General features: G+C 36.7%; 1 pseudogene; it reads right to left on the bottom strand.

Annotated features, from left to right (window-relative positions):
- Positions 1-4,362: 4,362 nt before the first annotated feature.
- LOC120200592 lies at positions 4,363-8,471 on the bottom strand (annotated as a pseudogene).
- Between the last annotated feature and the right edge of the window lie 8,149 nt (positions 8,472-16,620).

Here is a 16,620-nt window from a genome sequence, read left to right as displayed (position 1 = left end):
TGGGAGAAACTAATTGTTTATGTGTCTCTTCAGCTGATCATATAATTAAGGAAGATATTAACTTTTATGTGTTTAATATTTTACCTTGGTTCGGAGACAAACGCTTTCATTTTCCAGTTCAATTTCCTGTAAGATAATAAATAAAAATTAATTAGTATATTAAATTAAGTTATAATAAATGACATAAATTGGAACTTAAGTTAGAACAATAATTCACCCTTTTTTTCAAATACTCTATTTCAGCTAGCAGCATAGTAAAGTCATGCATGTAATGGGAGAAACTAATTGTTCATCTTTCCTCTACCCATTCTTCAACTTCTACCTGCTAGCAAACAGTACCTTCTGGCTGTTTAGATTTACGTGCCTTTTGTATGGTTTTCATGTATGAATCGAACATTGAAGAAAGTGATGCAAAAAGTTTAGAAAAAAATGTTGGTTTTTAGATGGAGAAAAATGAGAGCAGAAGCAGATACATTGTTCGAGACGGAAATAGAAATGACAAAATGGCTGAAAAACATTAATAAATAGGACAAAAGGAAGGGTATGGAGGAGAAGTTAGCCATCCCCAGTCCCATACCCTAGCTTCAATTCCAAGAAACTTACAAGTTTATTTAAAAAAGCCTAGTGAAATGAACAAAGATTTTTGGGGTTTTTTATTTATTTCATAAAGGTAGTCGTACTGTTTTATGGGTGCATATTTACTCTAGAAAAAGATAGAGTCGAAGAGATTTTGCAAAGATCCGAAACAAATAGGGATGGAAACCATGAAATACGAAGAAACCCCATCACGCTTTCTTGTTGTTAAAGAGCCCAGAATCTTGTGTGATTATGCCTGGAAAAAAAACAAGGGAAAGAGATCTTCATGCAAAGAAATAGAAGGTTCCCTTGTCCTGACAACAGATCTAAGAAGATATATATAAAATATGAACTGTGGTGAGCTGAGGAGAAAAGAAAAGGAAAAGAAAAAGACATGATATTATAGTTAAAAAAAGCAAGTATAACATATTTAACAAGATCTAACTCAGAAGAATTGCTTGTTTTTGTTAAAAGAAGACGATGAAAGAAAGAAAGAAAGAGTTGAAACCTGAGGGGTATTTGGAAAGAGTTCCGGCAAATTCGGATTATAAAAGAAAAAGGGTGTTGTGGAGGGGGGGGGGGAGACTCAGGTCTGCGAGTTGGACAAAGACGTTGGAATTGTAATTTGCCAAAAGGTTTAGAGAAGACGATGATGAATTAGGTAAATGGAAAGAGCTTTGCTGGTGCAAATTCCCACCATTTTTGGCAATGGACTTGCCATTTTCCCAACCCTTTATTTAAAGTCCCTGGACTCACTAACGTGCACTTGACGAATCTTTTCCACTGTCCCCATTTAATGGGCGGGGTTGGACTCAGACTCACTTTGATTCTCCCCCCCCAAAAAAAAGGAATTAGGGTTTGCTTTGCTTTGGTGCCAAACAAACACGTATTCCTGAACTGCCCTACCCACACTACGTTATAACACCCCAAACTACGATAAATAGATCGTGTTTTATAATTTTGATTGTATTAATGGATGTATACATCTTCTATAGGTATTTATTAGTGTGTTCAATGTATTATTTTAAGATTATTACTCATATTTTTCATATATATATATAGTCAATATTATATTAGGGACATATTGATTTTGTTTTGGTAGTAATATGTACGTATATCCGCGAGGTTTTTCTCGAATATCATCTATTAAGAAATTAATTTTTATTCTAACATTTATTTCAAATTATCTTTCGGATAAATATTTTTTTGTGACGTCTAGACTAAAAGCGTGTTACATAAAACACCTTTGAAAATGTATCCTATAGAACGCATTTTCTGTCTACGTATCAATACAGAACATATTAGGCTAAAATAAAAGCAGGGGGGAAACCCCAAAAAATGTGAAGAAAAAATTATATGAATTTTGTCTAAAAAATAAACACGTGCAATATGTGTCAAAGACACATAATTGCAAAAGCATGAATCGAGCAATAACAACATCAACACGTGTATTAACATTATATGCAATCATTTAATAAATGTATGTTTACGATCTAGATTTAAATACTTATAAATTCTCATATCTAAATAATGTGAAATTTAAAATTTCCGATGAGTTTCTCAGTTCTCATCTTGTTTAGATTTGTGAGCTTTCATTTGTTGAAATATAACCTTTTAAACATGTTTTTATTGAATAATTCAACGTAAAGCTTATACACGGGCGTCGCCGCGACTACATGGCTTATACAAGTACATGCCTTTGACAAGCATAACATGCATTTATTCTTTTTAGAAAAAATTATATAGTTTTTATATTTTTAGCCCATCTTTTTCTTTTTATTTCATTTCAACTCAATTTTAGAAACTTTGATCGCCTACTACCACATGAACAGAAAGCGTGTCATATAAAAACTCCTTTAATTTATATTTATATGGAAAAAATATTACTCTAGGCCAAAAAAAAAAAGAAAATGCAATATAAACAATAATTTTCCAACATGTGATATGTATAAACAAATAATTTATATTATATAATTCTCCAAAGGATGTTTTAATTATATATACACTATCATATTTACAAAAATATAATTATATATGTATAAATTATTTATATTCTCATTTTCTCCACTCATATGTTATTCTCCTCTAGGAGAGGAGAATGGAGTTAATAGAGTTTGTGTTTGGAGTGCTCTACTGGATTTAAAACTCATGACTTAAAATATATATAAAAAAAATTTTAGTTTAATCAACTGATCAAATATATTTATTATAACCTCACACATTCTTAATTAGGGTGCAAAGATTTTAAGATTTATTTTGTCCGATTCTTGTGATATTTGCTTCTTGTAGAGATTTCGAGGTATATTTTGTTTGATTGAAAAAAAGAATGTACCCATATCAAGTGGTTTGTGTTTGGAGTCTATTCATCCATGTATTTTGTTTGGTGTAGCATTTCGTTTGAAGACTTTGGAATTTTCACTAGATTATTTTATGTAATGGTTAATATCTTAACTCTATATTCTAAAATATAAATTTTATTAAATACGACCCTAAAAACCTAAAATATGCTAACTTATGAAAAATAAATTTACTCGGCGTATATATCATATACATATAAACTTCTTAAAATGAATAAAATAAATAAGTTGGAGTAAACTTAAATTTAAGAGCAATATATATAGTGGTGGGAGATGCTTGCAGTTAATGGAGTTAAGCAACAAACCACTTAAATTCATATAATCCACAATCTGAGTTAGCACCTAACACTCCCTAGTCAAACTAATTTCCAAGTACTTGAGTTTGAGCCAAATACAATACACTTTTTGCCTCAAATTATAAAAAAGGAAATAAATATCGTGTTAAGTGAAAATTAAGGAAATAAAGATTGTACAAATTTGTCTGCTAAGTGGAAGTAGTTAAGTGGACCGAGAGACGGAGTGGGGAATCAAACTGGCCGTTAAATAGCCTTCTCTAAGCTATTTACAATCTTAGTCATTGAAGGCCTATCTTGGCCTTCCGCTCTCACACAATCGGCCGTTAAATAGCCCTCATATGTGACAACCTCGATCTCAAAAGGAGTCGGGTGGAGGGCATTTGGGTCGAGAACTTTAGATAAAATATTAATTTGATTTTTGAATTCAATCAAAATCTTTTATCACGATTAACACTCACCTTTGCCACTATCGATCACCGTCAATTGATAATAGTCGTCATCACCATAATACCATAAAATGTACGGTGCATTCTTATTTGACATTATATATATTAACCTAGTATTTGGTTCACCAAAAAAAAATCTGAAACCCAACAAATCTAGCTTAGAACCATTCGACTTCCTCTAAAATTAAACCATAATAATAAAGTTACTATTAATATTTTTTTGATTAATATGGGATAAAACAATGAAGTATTTAGTATAATGAACAATTCAAGTGACATCGGTAGTAAAAGAACTATTAATATTTAAAAAAAAATAAAGATACTAAAAATTTAAATTTGTATCATATATAATTTTTATTTATAATATTATTGTGTTATTTTTTGTTATGTTTGTAATACTTACTAAAAATCAAGTATCTTGGGAATGGTCTCAATTTCTCTTTTAATTGTTTCATTTTCATTTTCTTGATTTTATGAACTAACATGGTAGAATTTAACCTAAGCATGAAAAAATCAGAATGAAAATCCAAATTTCAAATTTCAATGACATTCTAATAAAGTAATGCTATGGAACCGAGCTTTTAACTTCCTCAATCCTTATAGTACAACACTTTATATGTTTCTATTAGATTTTGATTATCAGTAACATAAGTTTAAATATACATAATATATAACAAAAACCTTGAACTAATCATCCGAAGATATGGGAATGGCAGGTTTAGCATCAACAAGCATCTTGACTACTTCTCTCATGGAGGGGCGCAAATTCGGGAGTTTGGCGGTGCAAAGGATACCGATCTTCAAGACTTTAACCATGTCGTCTCGGACGGTGACAGTTTCTGTGACTATTTTATCGTCAAGAACCTTTTCATGGTGGTTGAAGTGAGTTAAAATCCAATGAACAATATCATTCCCTTCTCCGTACTCCTCTCCAATGGCCGCTCTTCCGCTCACTAATTCCAATAACACTACTCCGAAAGTATAGACATCGCTTTTCCGAGTGATTTTTAGAGTATATACAAGCTCTGCCATTGAAACCAAAGTTTGAATAGTAAGATATACAAATTCCGCCATTTTGATCATTGTCAGATTTGGTTTGTTCATTGGAATGGAGAATTATCATGATATAATCTATGTAAACTTTGAAACATGGCTAACTAAGCGTTGTGAAACTCACCAGGAGCAATATAACCATAGGTGGCTGCAAAACAGCTCCATTCAGAACCCCTGAGAGATCTTTCTGCAATCTTTGCGACCCTGAAATCGGCAATCTTTGGCTCGAAATCCTTGTCGAGTAAAATGTTGGATGATTTTATATCCCTGTGAATGGTAGGAGGGGAGCAATCATGGTGCAGATAAGAAATTCCCTTAACAGCTCCAAGGGCAATCTTATATCTTTGATGCCAGTTCAATTCCGGCTTCCCATCTCTTTTCACTCTAAGAAGTGCTCGAAACACATATCCGTTTTCCATGTATTCTAATCCAAATAGCTCGATCCACCTTTTATCAGGCAAGCGTAGAGCTTGAGAATGTTTCGGTGCCGGATTTTGCCCAAAATTTCCATCTCTGCTGCCATTGCCTTGAGGTCTTCCCCCTTCCATAGTTGCTTCACGGCAACCACAATGCCTTTTTTGGTCAAATCCAGGCGATAAACTTTTCCGGTACTGCCTCTTCCGATGAGATTTTGTTCCTCTAGATCACATATTTCCTCGGCTTGGATATCCATGTGGTGAAAACAAGCAAGTTCACATTTCGGACTTACCCCGTTGCTGCCTTAGATACCATTCTCCATGCCTGCTTTACTGCGCTTGAAGTTTTTGTAACTCAGAAGCAGTAGACCAGCTAGAACTATAAACAAAACTACAGATAGAAAGATGAAGAAAACCGATTTATCCCTGTAGACTCTTTTCCGGCCCCAATCTTCCTTGCAAACATCGAGCAAAGTACTACTACTCTGAATTTTAGTACTTTGGTCAATGCAGAGTCCCCCGTTACCAAGAAATGCTTCATCTCCGCCGATGGCCAGGAGCTCATGAGGGACATTTCCTGATAATTGGTAATCGGACAAATCAATGGAACTTAGCTTCAGGTTTTCGAGGTTATTCGGAATCGGACCGGTAAGTTTGTTTCCCGAAAGGTTCAAAGAGTTCAAAGAGGGCATGAATGAAACTGTAGGTGGGATAATGCCACTAAAATCATTACCAGCAAGATTCAAGTCCACCAACATAACACGATTACCTAGTTCCGCCGGTGTCGATCCGGTTATTGAGTTTTGTTCGAGATGCAACGATAATAGCTCCTTTAGAGCACCAATCTCAGCAGGTAGACTGCCAGAAAAGTTATTGTTATTCAAAAGGAGCTTCCCTAAGTTTGTCAACTAGCCAAGTTCCGATGGATGATTACTCGAAAATTTATTGTTATGCAAAACCGACTCAAGTTAGTGGAAGATCCGATGTTGGCGGAGATTCCTCCGGTAAAGTCATTATTGGCGAGGTCGATTAGATTCACGTGTGGAAGTGACCAAAGTCCATCTGCAACTTCTCCTGAAAAGTGGTTCTTGTTGATCCTGAGCCTTAGCAGAGATTTGCATTCAGCATATGTATCTGGAAACCGTCCCGAAAAGTTGTTTTCAAGAGCCAATAAAAATGTTAGCTTTCTCCCTGCACACAAGAATCTGGGAAATTCACCTGAAAATTGATTCTCCGAGATGTCGAAAAATTCCAAGGGTGAGAACCGGCCTAAATTGGCAGGAAATTGTCCAGAAAATCGGTTTTGGTAGATCCAGAACCCTTTAAGATGATGCATATCTCCAAATCCTGCAGGGATCTCTCCAGAAAAGTTGTTTTGATGACACTCAAACACGGTCAAATTCATGTTTCCAATCTCTTTCAGGCAATGTTCCGTGCATGTGATTCAAGGAGATATCGATCTCTTCCAAGAGAGAAAGATGGGCTATTCCCGGTGGCAATTCCCCTGTCAGCTTGTTGTTGAACAGCTCAATCTGGTGAATGTTCTTCATTTTCGAAATCGAATTCGGGATAGTCCCAGAAATCTTGTTCTGTGATATATCTAAAAACTTTAAGGCCTGCAGCCCAAATAGGGACTCTGGAATTTGCCCTATCAGATTGGACATGGGAAGGTACAAGTAATTCAAGTTCTTCAAATTCCCGATACTCTCCGGAAGCTCACCCTCGTCGAAATTGCTTACGGCCGAGATAAAGCAGTCCAGTTAAGTTCCCTATCCAACTAGGAAAGTGACCCGAAAACGTGTTAAACGACAATATAAGCAGTGATTTAAATAGCATTCGCAGCCAAGTTTTCGGTCGTGTTACGTTTATCGTGGATGTGCGGTCACCGCGGGTGTCGCGGTCGTGTATTTTTTAAATTTTTACACAACTTATCCTAAAACATAATAATTTCACACAACTTTATTTAAGCCACAATTAAATATAATTAAAATAAAAGTGTAGAATTTAAATAAATTTAAAGAACACAAAATGAATAATTAAATATAACTAAACATGAAAATTAGGGACTATATTAGATATTTGAAAACTAAAAGACATCAAATCTATAATTACTCCAATAATTATTATAACATCTTCTTATATTTTTTTCTTTTTATTCTATTTCTCCCAAAAACTCTCTTCATTCTTTAAAATATCCCAAAAACCTATTTTCACCGCCGACCGTCACAACAAGCACCATGTTGGACGTTTCCGACCACCATACTAAATTTAAAATGCAGAAACAGATTCTCTTTAGTCTCCTAAGTACAGATCCAACCTTGATATCAACGACAAACATCTTAAATTTCCAAATCAGTCACAAATCTTTCGGGTTCTTAATTACTGTCCTCCGAACTCCATCGTTCATCGTCGGATCTTGCCCATTTTCATATATGTTGGCCATTTCATTGAATGAAAACTCCCCACTATTGGGATAAGCTATTCATTGCTTTGATCACCCAAAAATGACAAGGACCAAAGGTAAGCATTCCTTTCTTCAATTTCTTCCTTTTTTCACTGTTTTTTATCTTTAATTTTTTTTTGTTCGTTTTTCTTTTTCTTCTTGTTACAAATTTGGTTTTAGGGTATGAGTGACAATTAAGGTTTCTTTTTATTCTTTATTTTTCTCTTCTTTATTTTAAGTTTAGGATTTTGATTCTTAAACGCTTCATGTTTTTTTCCTTTATTTCTTCTCTTAATAATCTCTCCTTTATTTTTTTTTTTTTTGTTTCACTATAGCGGTTGGAAACGATAATAACATCTCGTTATCAGTGTTATTCACCGTTACCCAGGTCGCTATTGGCGTGAATCCGCCACCCCCCGCTAATTTTATCAATCTTTGTTTCTGACGGCGGCGCTACTGCTAAATAGCGCCCGCGATAGTGTTTTCGGTCCGCTATTTGATTCCCTGAATATAAGAGCCTCCAAGTCCTTCAGTCCAGAAAGATCTGGGATAACTCCCACCATTTTATTGTGTGTCAAGTTCAAAACTTTGAGATTTCAACAATGGCTTACTTCTTCAAGAAGTTCACCGGAAATGGCGTATTGAGGCAAAGTAAGGTTTTGAAAACTTTAAAGCCTTGAAATGGAAGGTGAAATTTCATCGGAAAGTGATTTTCCGATGGGTGAAATCCCTGTGACATTGCCTGAAACAGGGTCATAAGTAACTCCATAGTATTTTCACGGTGAATCAGATTCTTTCCAAGAATTTAAGACATGAAAAGGGTATTTGAGCTTGTTTTTTAAGTGGAGAAGAGCTTCGGTTTCAACGTTATTAATAGCAAGCATGGTAGCAAAACAGTAGAAACCATGATTAAAAACAACAGAAAACGATAATACTGACTGATGTTAAGGGCCATATTTGGCATTCAAGAAAAGGAATTATCTAGCTATAAATCCAATGAACACACCATCCTCACTTTCCAACAATACATGAAAAAGAGAATTAAAGATCAATTATTTTATTGAAACTGTATACACCCGTTTTTGACCGAGCTTAAAAAAATATTATAATAATTACTTATTATTATTATTATTATTAATTTATATATTATAATTATTTTATGGGCCACTATTTCCATTTGTTTTTTCTCACCCACTCAAACACTATCTAACAACAATTATCTTTCACTATCTCAACCATTCTACTACCCCCACAACGTCCATAACTTCAACTACCACCACACTCCCAATAACGTCATTTCCTTTAGGTAGATTCAAATCTCTCCTTTTTCTCCTTTAAATTCTCCTCGGATTCGTCATTCAAAAAGGGGGACAACAAAAATGAAAAAGTGAAGGGGGCCACGAGAATATGAGCTATTATTCTCACCTTGATTGTAAAAAAGCCTCTGTGCTTTTAATATTTTAAATAGTCTTCTGATCCAAAAAGTGGGTTCGATTTTCACAGAAAAAGGGGTCCTGAGATCTCACACATTGCAATCTTCTCTGTTTCTTTTAGACTCTGTTTCTCTCTCTACGCTCTTCAGATAAACCATAATAAGCTAAGGGAAAAATGGCTAACCAACAAAATGTAGTGGTTCTTGATGTGATATCGCGTGGAGTTAGGAATCTGTTGCCTCCATCATCTCCTCCAGTGCCCGAGTCCTTTTCACCTCAAGACCTTAAGATGCTACTGATGAAGAAGTTGGAAACTGAACAAGGAGGGGCTAAAACCAATGCCTGGTTGGATTCCATGAGAGTTTCTTCTCCAACTCGTATCAGGTCTGCTTCTTTACCAGAAACCGATGAACGAAGCTCCTGGATTGTTCATCATCCGTCGACTTTGAGCATGTTTGAGCAAATAGTAGTTGCATCAAAAGGGAAACAGATTGTCATGTTTCTTGATTATGACGGCTGATAACTCCGTAAAAGACTTAAATTCTAGTCTTTTCACTTAAGTTATTGCTCGTCTAAACAAAGTATGCACTGCATTTTTAGTTGCATTTAGTTACATATAGGTTGTGGTGGATAAGTTTTGCCTAGGCAAGATTTATTTGGTTTAACTGATGTTGCTGAGGATAAGGGGTTGTTTGAGTTGTGTTTGTGCAGGAATTCTACAGAAGAAGAACATTTCAGTCGTGACAATGAAAAGTTGCAAAGGCCAATGGAGCAGATGAGAACGTGAGGAGCAGATTTATCTCGCCGAGGCAAGATTTATCTGAAGAAGTATGAAGCAAATTTGGTGAAACCGCCTATGTCACATGCCAGCTGGATGACCTGCTTCACGTGCAAGCAAGTCTTGAATATCCTGACAACCGCCAGCCTCCTTTCCTTTTTAAGTTTGGGAAATAAATAATGGCTAATTAAGAAAACTCTAAAAGCATGCAAAGCCCTAGGAGATTCTCCTTATAATTACCAACCGTAGCCGTAAAAAGAAAGGGGACAAGAAAGAAGAAAGAAGAGCCTTACCTTAGGCGTGAGCAAGCAACTGCAGTGCTTTCCCTCTATCTACCCCCCAGTCTTCCTTGTTGTCGTCCATAGCCAGACGATAGCAGAGCGGTGATCAGGCCTCAAGAGAGGGTGATCACCAAGGTAGGCGTGGTGTTGATTAGGATTGTCACGACAGAGCCCCCGGTTTTGGGAGTCGTTCTTCCTTTGTTCTTAAACTCTTATTTTATTTGGGGTTGTATTAAACGGTTTAATCTTGGATGATCTTTGATAACAGCATGAATGTTTTACTTGGTGTTAAACTTTATTTCGCCTGAACAATATTTTATGTTTATGAATGATGAATTATGTTTTCTTATGACTGTTTTGCTCATAGTTTAAATATTTTTCCTTACACTGTAAGAGCGTTGAGAGATCGCCTGGGGTTTCAGTAAAACATGTTTGGGCATTGTAAGAACATCGAGAGATAGACTTTTTTCTAGAAAGTGGTTCTTGAATTTGAGAGAATTATGAGAGTTCAACGTGAGCAAAGGAATGAATCTGGGATGGTGAAGTTCTAACTTGTCTACCTTAGAGATAAGGAGTGAGTTTCAAATGACTAAAAGGGATAAAGGCTAGAGTAGGTTAAAACAACGTCTATAGTTAACGCCGAGAGGTATTGCCATAACAACCGTCTAAGAATACCTAGTAATCCTGTCAGACAGTTTCGCGAGTCATAATAATTCATTATGGGCTTAAAATAATTGTTGCCGAGACAATGGTTTAGCATCAGTGCTATGTGACACGTCTGAATATGTGAGGTTGTTTGCATTATATTTCATCCAATACATGTTTTGTTTTATCTGTCTGCATATTTTCTTTGTCTCGACCACACTTGTCTGAAATCATTGAATCATTATTCTTAGCTCCTTAATATTAGTTCTTAGCTTTAATACTTAGTAGGATTAATTTGTGGCATTAGTTCTAGTTGTTGTGAAAATATATTTCTAATCCAATCCCTGTGGAGACGATACTTACTCACTACTATATTACTTGCATCGATTGTGTATACTTGCACAGATTAGCTTGCCTTAGCATATACATTCACAAGCAAACAAGTTTTTGGCGTCGTTGCCGGGGATTGGCAACTGACGAAATTTCCAGCCATAACAAGTTCTTTGTGTCACTTTATAATTATCTAGTTTAACGTAGTTTATTATTTTCTTTTATAGGTTTTTATTAGTGCATGACCTTGAGATCTGCTGGTAAGCCTTTGGAACCATTCAACCCCGAAGTTGAGCAATCGTTCAGACAAAGGTTGTGTGCCCAAAGAACTAGAGAACAATTGAATCAAATGCAAAACGAAATGGGAGATTTAGGAGATCAAGTTGCAAGACCAAGAGCGATACGAGATCATTTGAACCCAATTCTCGATGACCTCAATTCTGGCATAGTGGCACCTAAGATACAAGCCACTCATTTTGAACTCAAACCGGTGATGTTTAATATGCTGAACTCTATCGGCCAATTTGGTGGTACACCTAATGAAGACGCTAGACAACATGTGTGTGCTTTCCTTGAAGTATACGATTCATTTAGACAACAAGGAGTACATGAAGATGTGCTCAAACTGAAGCTTTTTCCTTACTCCATACGTGATAGAGCAAAAGCTTGGCTCAGCGGAGTTTATTCAGGATCAATGGAGTCATGGGTAGATTTATACAAGAGTTTCCTACTTCGATATAATCTGCCCAATATGAATACACATCTTCGGAACGACATTGCGAGTTTTTGCCAGGGCGATAATGAATCAATGTATGAATGTTGAGATATGTATAAAAGTTTACTTCGAAAATGTGTTAATCATGGATTTCATGATTGGACGCAAGTGGTGATGTTTTACAATGGAGCCAACGCACCAACTCGAATGATGTTAGATGCCTCAACAAATGGCACCCTACTAGACAAATCACCGAGGAAGCTTTTGACATCCTCGACATGATAGCAAATAATGACTATCAATTTCCAAGTGCAAGATTGAGAACCGGTAGAAAAACCTCTGGAGCATATGAATTAGAAAGCAAAGATTCGGTAGCAACCCAACTTTCTTCCATAACCAATATGTTGAAAAATTTGTAACGTACTAATGAGGTAAGAGAAGTCAAGGCGACCAATAATGTGTGCCTATTCTATCAAGGCAACCATCATGAGAGTGAATGTCCTGAAAACCATGAGTCAACTAATTTTGTGAGCAACTACAATCGGAACAACAATAATCCCTATTCGAACACGTACAATCCTGGTTGGAGACGACACCCAAATTTTTCGTGGAATAATTAAGGGAACAACAACAATCAAGCCACAAATTACAGTCCACATCAAATTAATTCTGACCATCAGCATATTCAAAATCAGCATCAGCAGCCATGGCAGAACAACAAAGGTATAGATTCTTCCTCTAACACTCATTCCAATACTAACTCCTTGGAATTATCATTGCAAGAATTCATGGTCTCGACAAAAGATTTCATGGCGTCTACAAAAACCTTGATGCACGAACATTCTGCAACAATAAAAAATCAAGGAAATTTGTTACAAAGCCAGACAACACTTTTGCAAAGCCATAGTTCATCTCTCAGAGCATTGGAGAATCAAGTGGGATAGATTGCCACGACATTACATTCTCTCCCACACGGAAATCCCTAGTGATACTGAAGTCACTAAGCATCATGGGAAGGAGCAATGAAATGTACTTACGCTAAGGAGTGGAAAACAAGTTGATCAAGATGACAAGTTTGGGGGAGAACAGTTGAACAATTCTTTCCAAGGCGTAACACAACCGGATGAGAATCTGAGAATGCTGAACAAGAGAAAGTGCATTAAGAGAAGGAAAAAAGTGAAGGCTCAGAAAAAGCATCAACCGGATAACACGAAATTTATGGTCAAGGCCAGCGATTTCCCTGCACCATCAGTAGTTGATAGTGACCTCCACCACCGTTCCCTCAATGGTTGAAGAAACATGATGATGACATCCAGTTCAAGAAATTCATTGATGTTCTAGACCAATTGTGTATCAATGTTCCCCTACTCGAAGCCATCGAGCAAATATCTTCCTATGCCAAGTATCTGAAGGAAATTGTTACAAAGAAAAGAAGGTAGAACATGTCGCCACGGCAACAGAAATCTGCTCGGCATTGAGCAAACTCCCACCAAAGCAAAAACCCTGGCAGCTTTGTAATACTATATTCCATTGGTAATGATTTCATCGGACGAACTCTCATTGACTTGGGATCAAGTGTAAACTTGATACCAAAATCGATATTCATGAAACTAGATGGGTATCACGCCATCCCACCTCAGTCATTCTACAGTTGGCTGATCGGTCTTATGTGCGACCCGAGGGCAGAATTGAAGACGTCATAGTAAAGGTAGATAAATTCATATTTTCAGTGGTTTTTCTCATTCTGGATTGCGAAGCTGATAAAAACGCACCAATCATTCTGGGATGTCTATTCTTATCCACAAGCAAAATCCTAATAGACTGTGAAAAGGGAGAATTCACCATGAGAGTTTACGAGCAAAGTGTCACGATCAGTGTATTCAACTCTATGAAATACGCAGACGATCCAGAGGAATGCCAATGCATTAATAAGATTAAAGAAAATGCAATCCTGGGACGAGGTGAATCCCTAAGGCTCGATGAGTATAGCAATTTATACTATGAACCTACAACCGAAATACATGAAGCAGAAAACTTTGGCCCTAACAAAATATTTTCAGAAGATGGTTCTGATAATCATGGCCACGACAACGAAAATATGCACACTGAACACCCTGAAAGCGATACCAAGGCAAGATGTGAAGGAAAGACAAATGGCCAATTAAGATTTCTTCATAGGTCAGGTATGAAATTCGAACCTTTAAATTATGATGAAGTTAAATCTCAAGAGTCAACTTCACAACATGCACCGAAATTGGAGCTTAAGACTTTACCATCACATTTGAAATATGCTTATCTAGGAGTTGATGAAACTTTACACTGATAATCTCTGTCAACCTGATATTCAAACAGGAGAAGAGTTTGTTGAATGTTTTGTCACAGTATAGAAAAGCTATAGGATGGACGATGGCAGACTTGAAAGAAATCAATCCAACCATATGTATGCACAAAATCAATCTTGAAGATAGCCACAGCACCTCGGTAGAACCCCAAAGACGGCTCAACCTGATCATGAAGAAGGTAGTCATGAAGGAAATAATAAAATGGCTGGATGCGAGAGTGATTAATCCTATATCCGATAGTTCATGGGTTAGCCCAGTCCAATGCATGCCAAAGAAAGGTGGTGCAACAGTGGTTAAAAGCAAGCATAATGAGTTACTCACTATGAGAATAGTCACGGGATGGCGTATATGCATGGATTATAAGAAGCTCAACAAAGCCACAAAGAAGGATCATTTTCCTCTCCTTTTCATCGATCAAATGTTGGATAGATTAGCGGGAAAGACATTTTATTACTTCCTTGATGGATACTCCGGGTATAACCAAATTGGCATAGCACCCGAAGACCAAGAAAAAATAACGTTCAAATGCACGTATGGTACCTATGCATTTAGACGAATGCCGTTTGGACTGTGTAACGCTCCAGCTACATTCCAACGATGCATGATGGCAATCTTTTGAGATATGGTGGAAGAGTGCATGGAAATATTTATGGTAACTGAAGGAATAGTGTTGGGACACAAAATTTCATGCAATGGCATCAAAGTCGACAAAGCCAAGGTGGATGTCATTGCAAATCTTCGCCCATCTACTAATGTGCGAGGTGTACGCAGTTTCCTTTGACATGCAGGATTCTATAGGTAGTTCATAAAAGACTTTTCTCAAATCTCTAAACCCTTATGTCTTTTGCTTCAACAAAATCATCCATTTGAGTTTACTAATGATTGTTTGAATGCCTTCACATATTTGAAGAAAAAGCTTTCAGCAGCACCAATAGTTATCCCACCAGACTAGAACAAACCATTTGAGCTTATGTGTGACGCTAGTGACTATGCAGTCGGAGCAGTGCTAGGGCAACGAAAATGTAAAATTTTTCATGTTATCTACTATGCAAGTCGAACACTTAATGATATTCAAGTGAACTATACCACCACTGAAAAGGAACTCTTAGCAGTAGTATTTGCATTCGATAAGTTTAGGCCATATCTAATAGGCACTAAGGTAATTGTGCACACATATCACTCAACTATTAAATATCTAATTAATAAAAAAGATGCAAAGCCTAGACTAATTCGGTGGATATTATTACTGCAAGAATTTGATTTAGAGATTAAGGATAGAAAAGGTATAGAAAATCAAGTGGCAGACCATTTGTCTAGGTTAGATAACAAACCTGATTGTCCTGACATCACATATATTAAAGAGGATTTCCCTGATGAGAAAATATTAGTTGTCACGGCTGCACTGTGGTATGCTGACATCGTTAATTTTCTTGTTAGTGGTATTGTTCCTCTTGATTTATCTAGCCAGGGCAAACAGAAATTTTGACATGATGCGACATTACTACTGGGACGAACCATTTCTATTCAAGCAGTGCAGAGACCAAATAATCCGAAGGTGCATTCCAGAAGAAGATCAACAAGATATCCTACTCCAATGCTACTCGTCACCATATGAAGGGCATTTTGGTAGGATAAGAACATCAGCAAAAGTGCTTTAGTCGGGATTTTATTGGCCAACCCTATTCAAAGATGCGCATGAATTCTATAAGTCATGTGATAGATGTCAACGTATAGGAAACATATCAAAACGGCATAAGATTCTATGGTAAAACATTATGGAGATCAAACTTTTCGACGTATGGGGCATAGATTTCATGGGACCTTTTCTAACATTATTCGGAGATATGTACATTCTCTTGGCAGTGGATTACGTATCATAATAGGTTGAAGCCATTACAACACCTAAGAACGATTCCAAGACGGTGTTGAAGGTTTTGCACAAAAATATATTCACCCGCTTTGGAACACCACAAGCTCTCATTCGCGATAAAGGGACACATTTTGATAATAAATTGATTACCAAGGCATTGAAAAGATATGGAGTACGACATAGAATTGCTATGGCATATCACCCTCAGACGAATGGACAAGCCGAAGTATCTAACCGAGAAATCAAGCAGATCCTTGAAAAAGTGGTCAACCCAAGTCGAAAAGATTGGTCGCCGAAGCTAGATGAAGCAATATGGTCTTATCACACAGTATTCAAGACACCGCTGGGAATGTCCCCGTTCAAGCTAGTCTATGGAAAGGAATGTCATCTACCGGTTGAACTCGAACACAAAGCTTATTGGGCCATAAAAAAGATAAACATGGATGCTCAGCTTGCTGGAGAAAGAAGACTATTGGAACTGAACGAGATGGATGAATTTAGAGCACATCCATACGAGAATGTCCGCCTTTACAAGGAGAAAGCAAAATGATGGCATGACAGAAAAATATTACCAAGGCAATTTTATTCTGAACAACAAGTACTGCTCTACAATTCACGCCTTAAGTTATTCCCAGGCAA

Source organism: Hibiscus syriacus, unplaced genomic scaffold (genome assembly GCF_006381635.1).
Source record: "Hibiscus syriacus cultivar Baekdansim isolate YM2019G1 unplaced genomic scaffold, ASM638163v2 tig00006222_pilon, whole genome shotgun sequence".
NCBI classification, from domain to species: Eukaryota; Viridiplantae; Streptophyta; class Magnoliopsida; order Malvales; family Malvaceae; genus Hibiscus; species Hibiscus syriacus.
The sequence above is the reverse complement of the archived record's forward strand: the minus strand, read 5'-3'. Positions and strand labels throughout refer to the sequence as shown.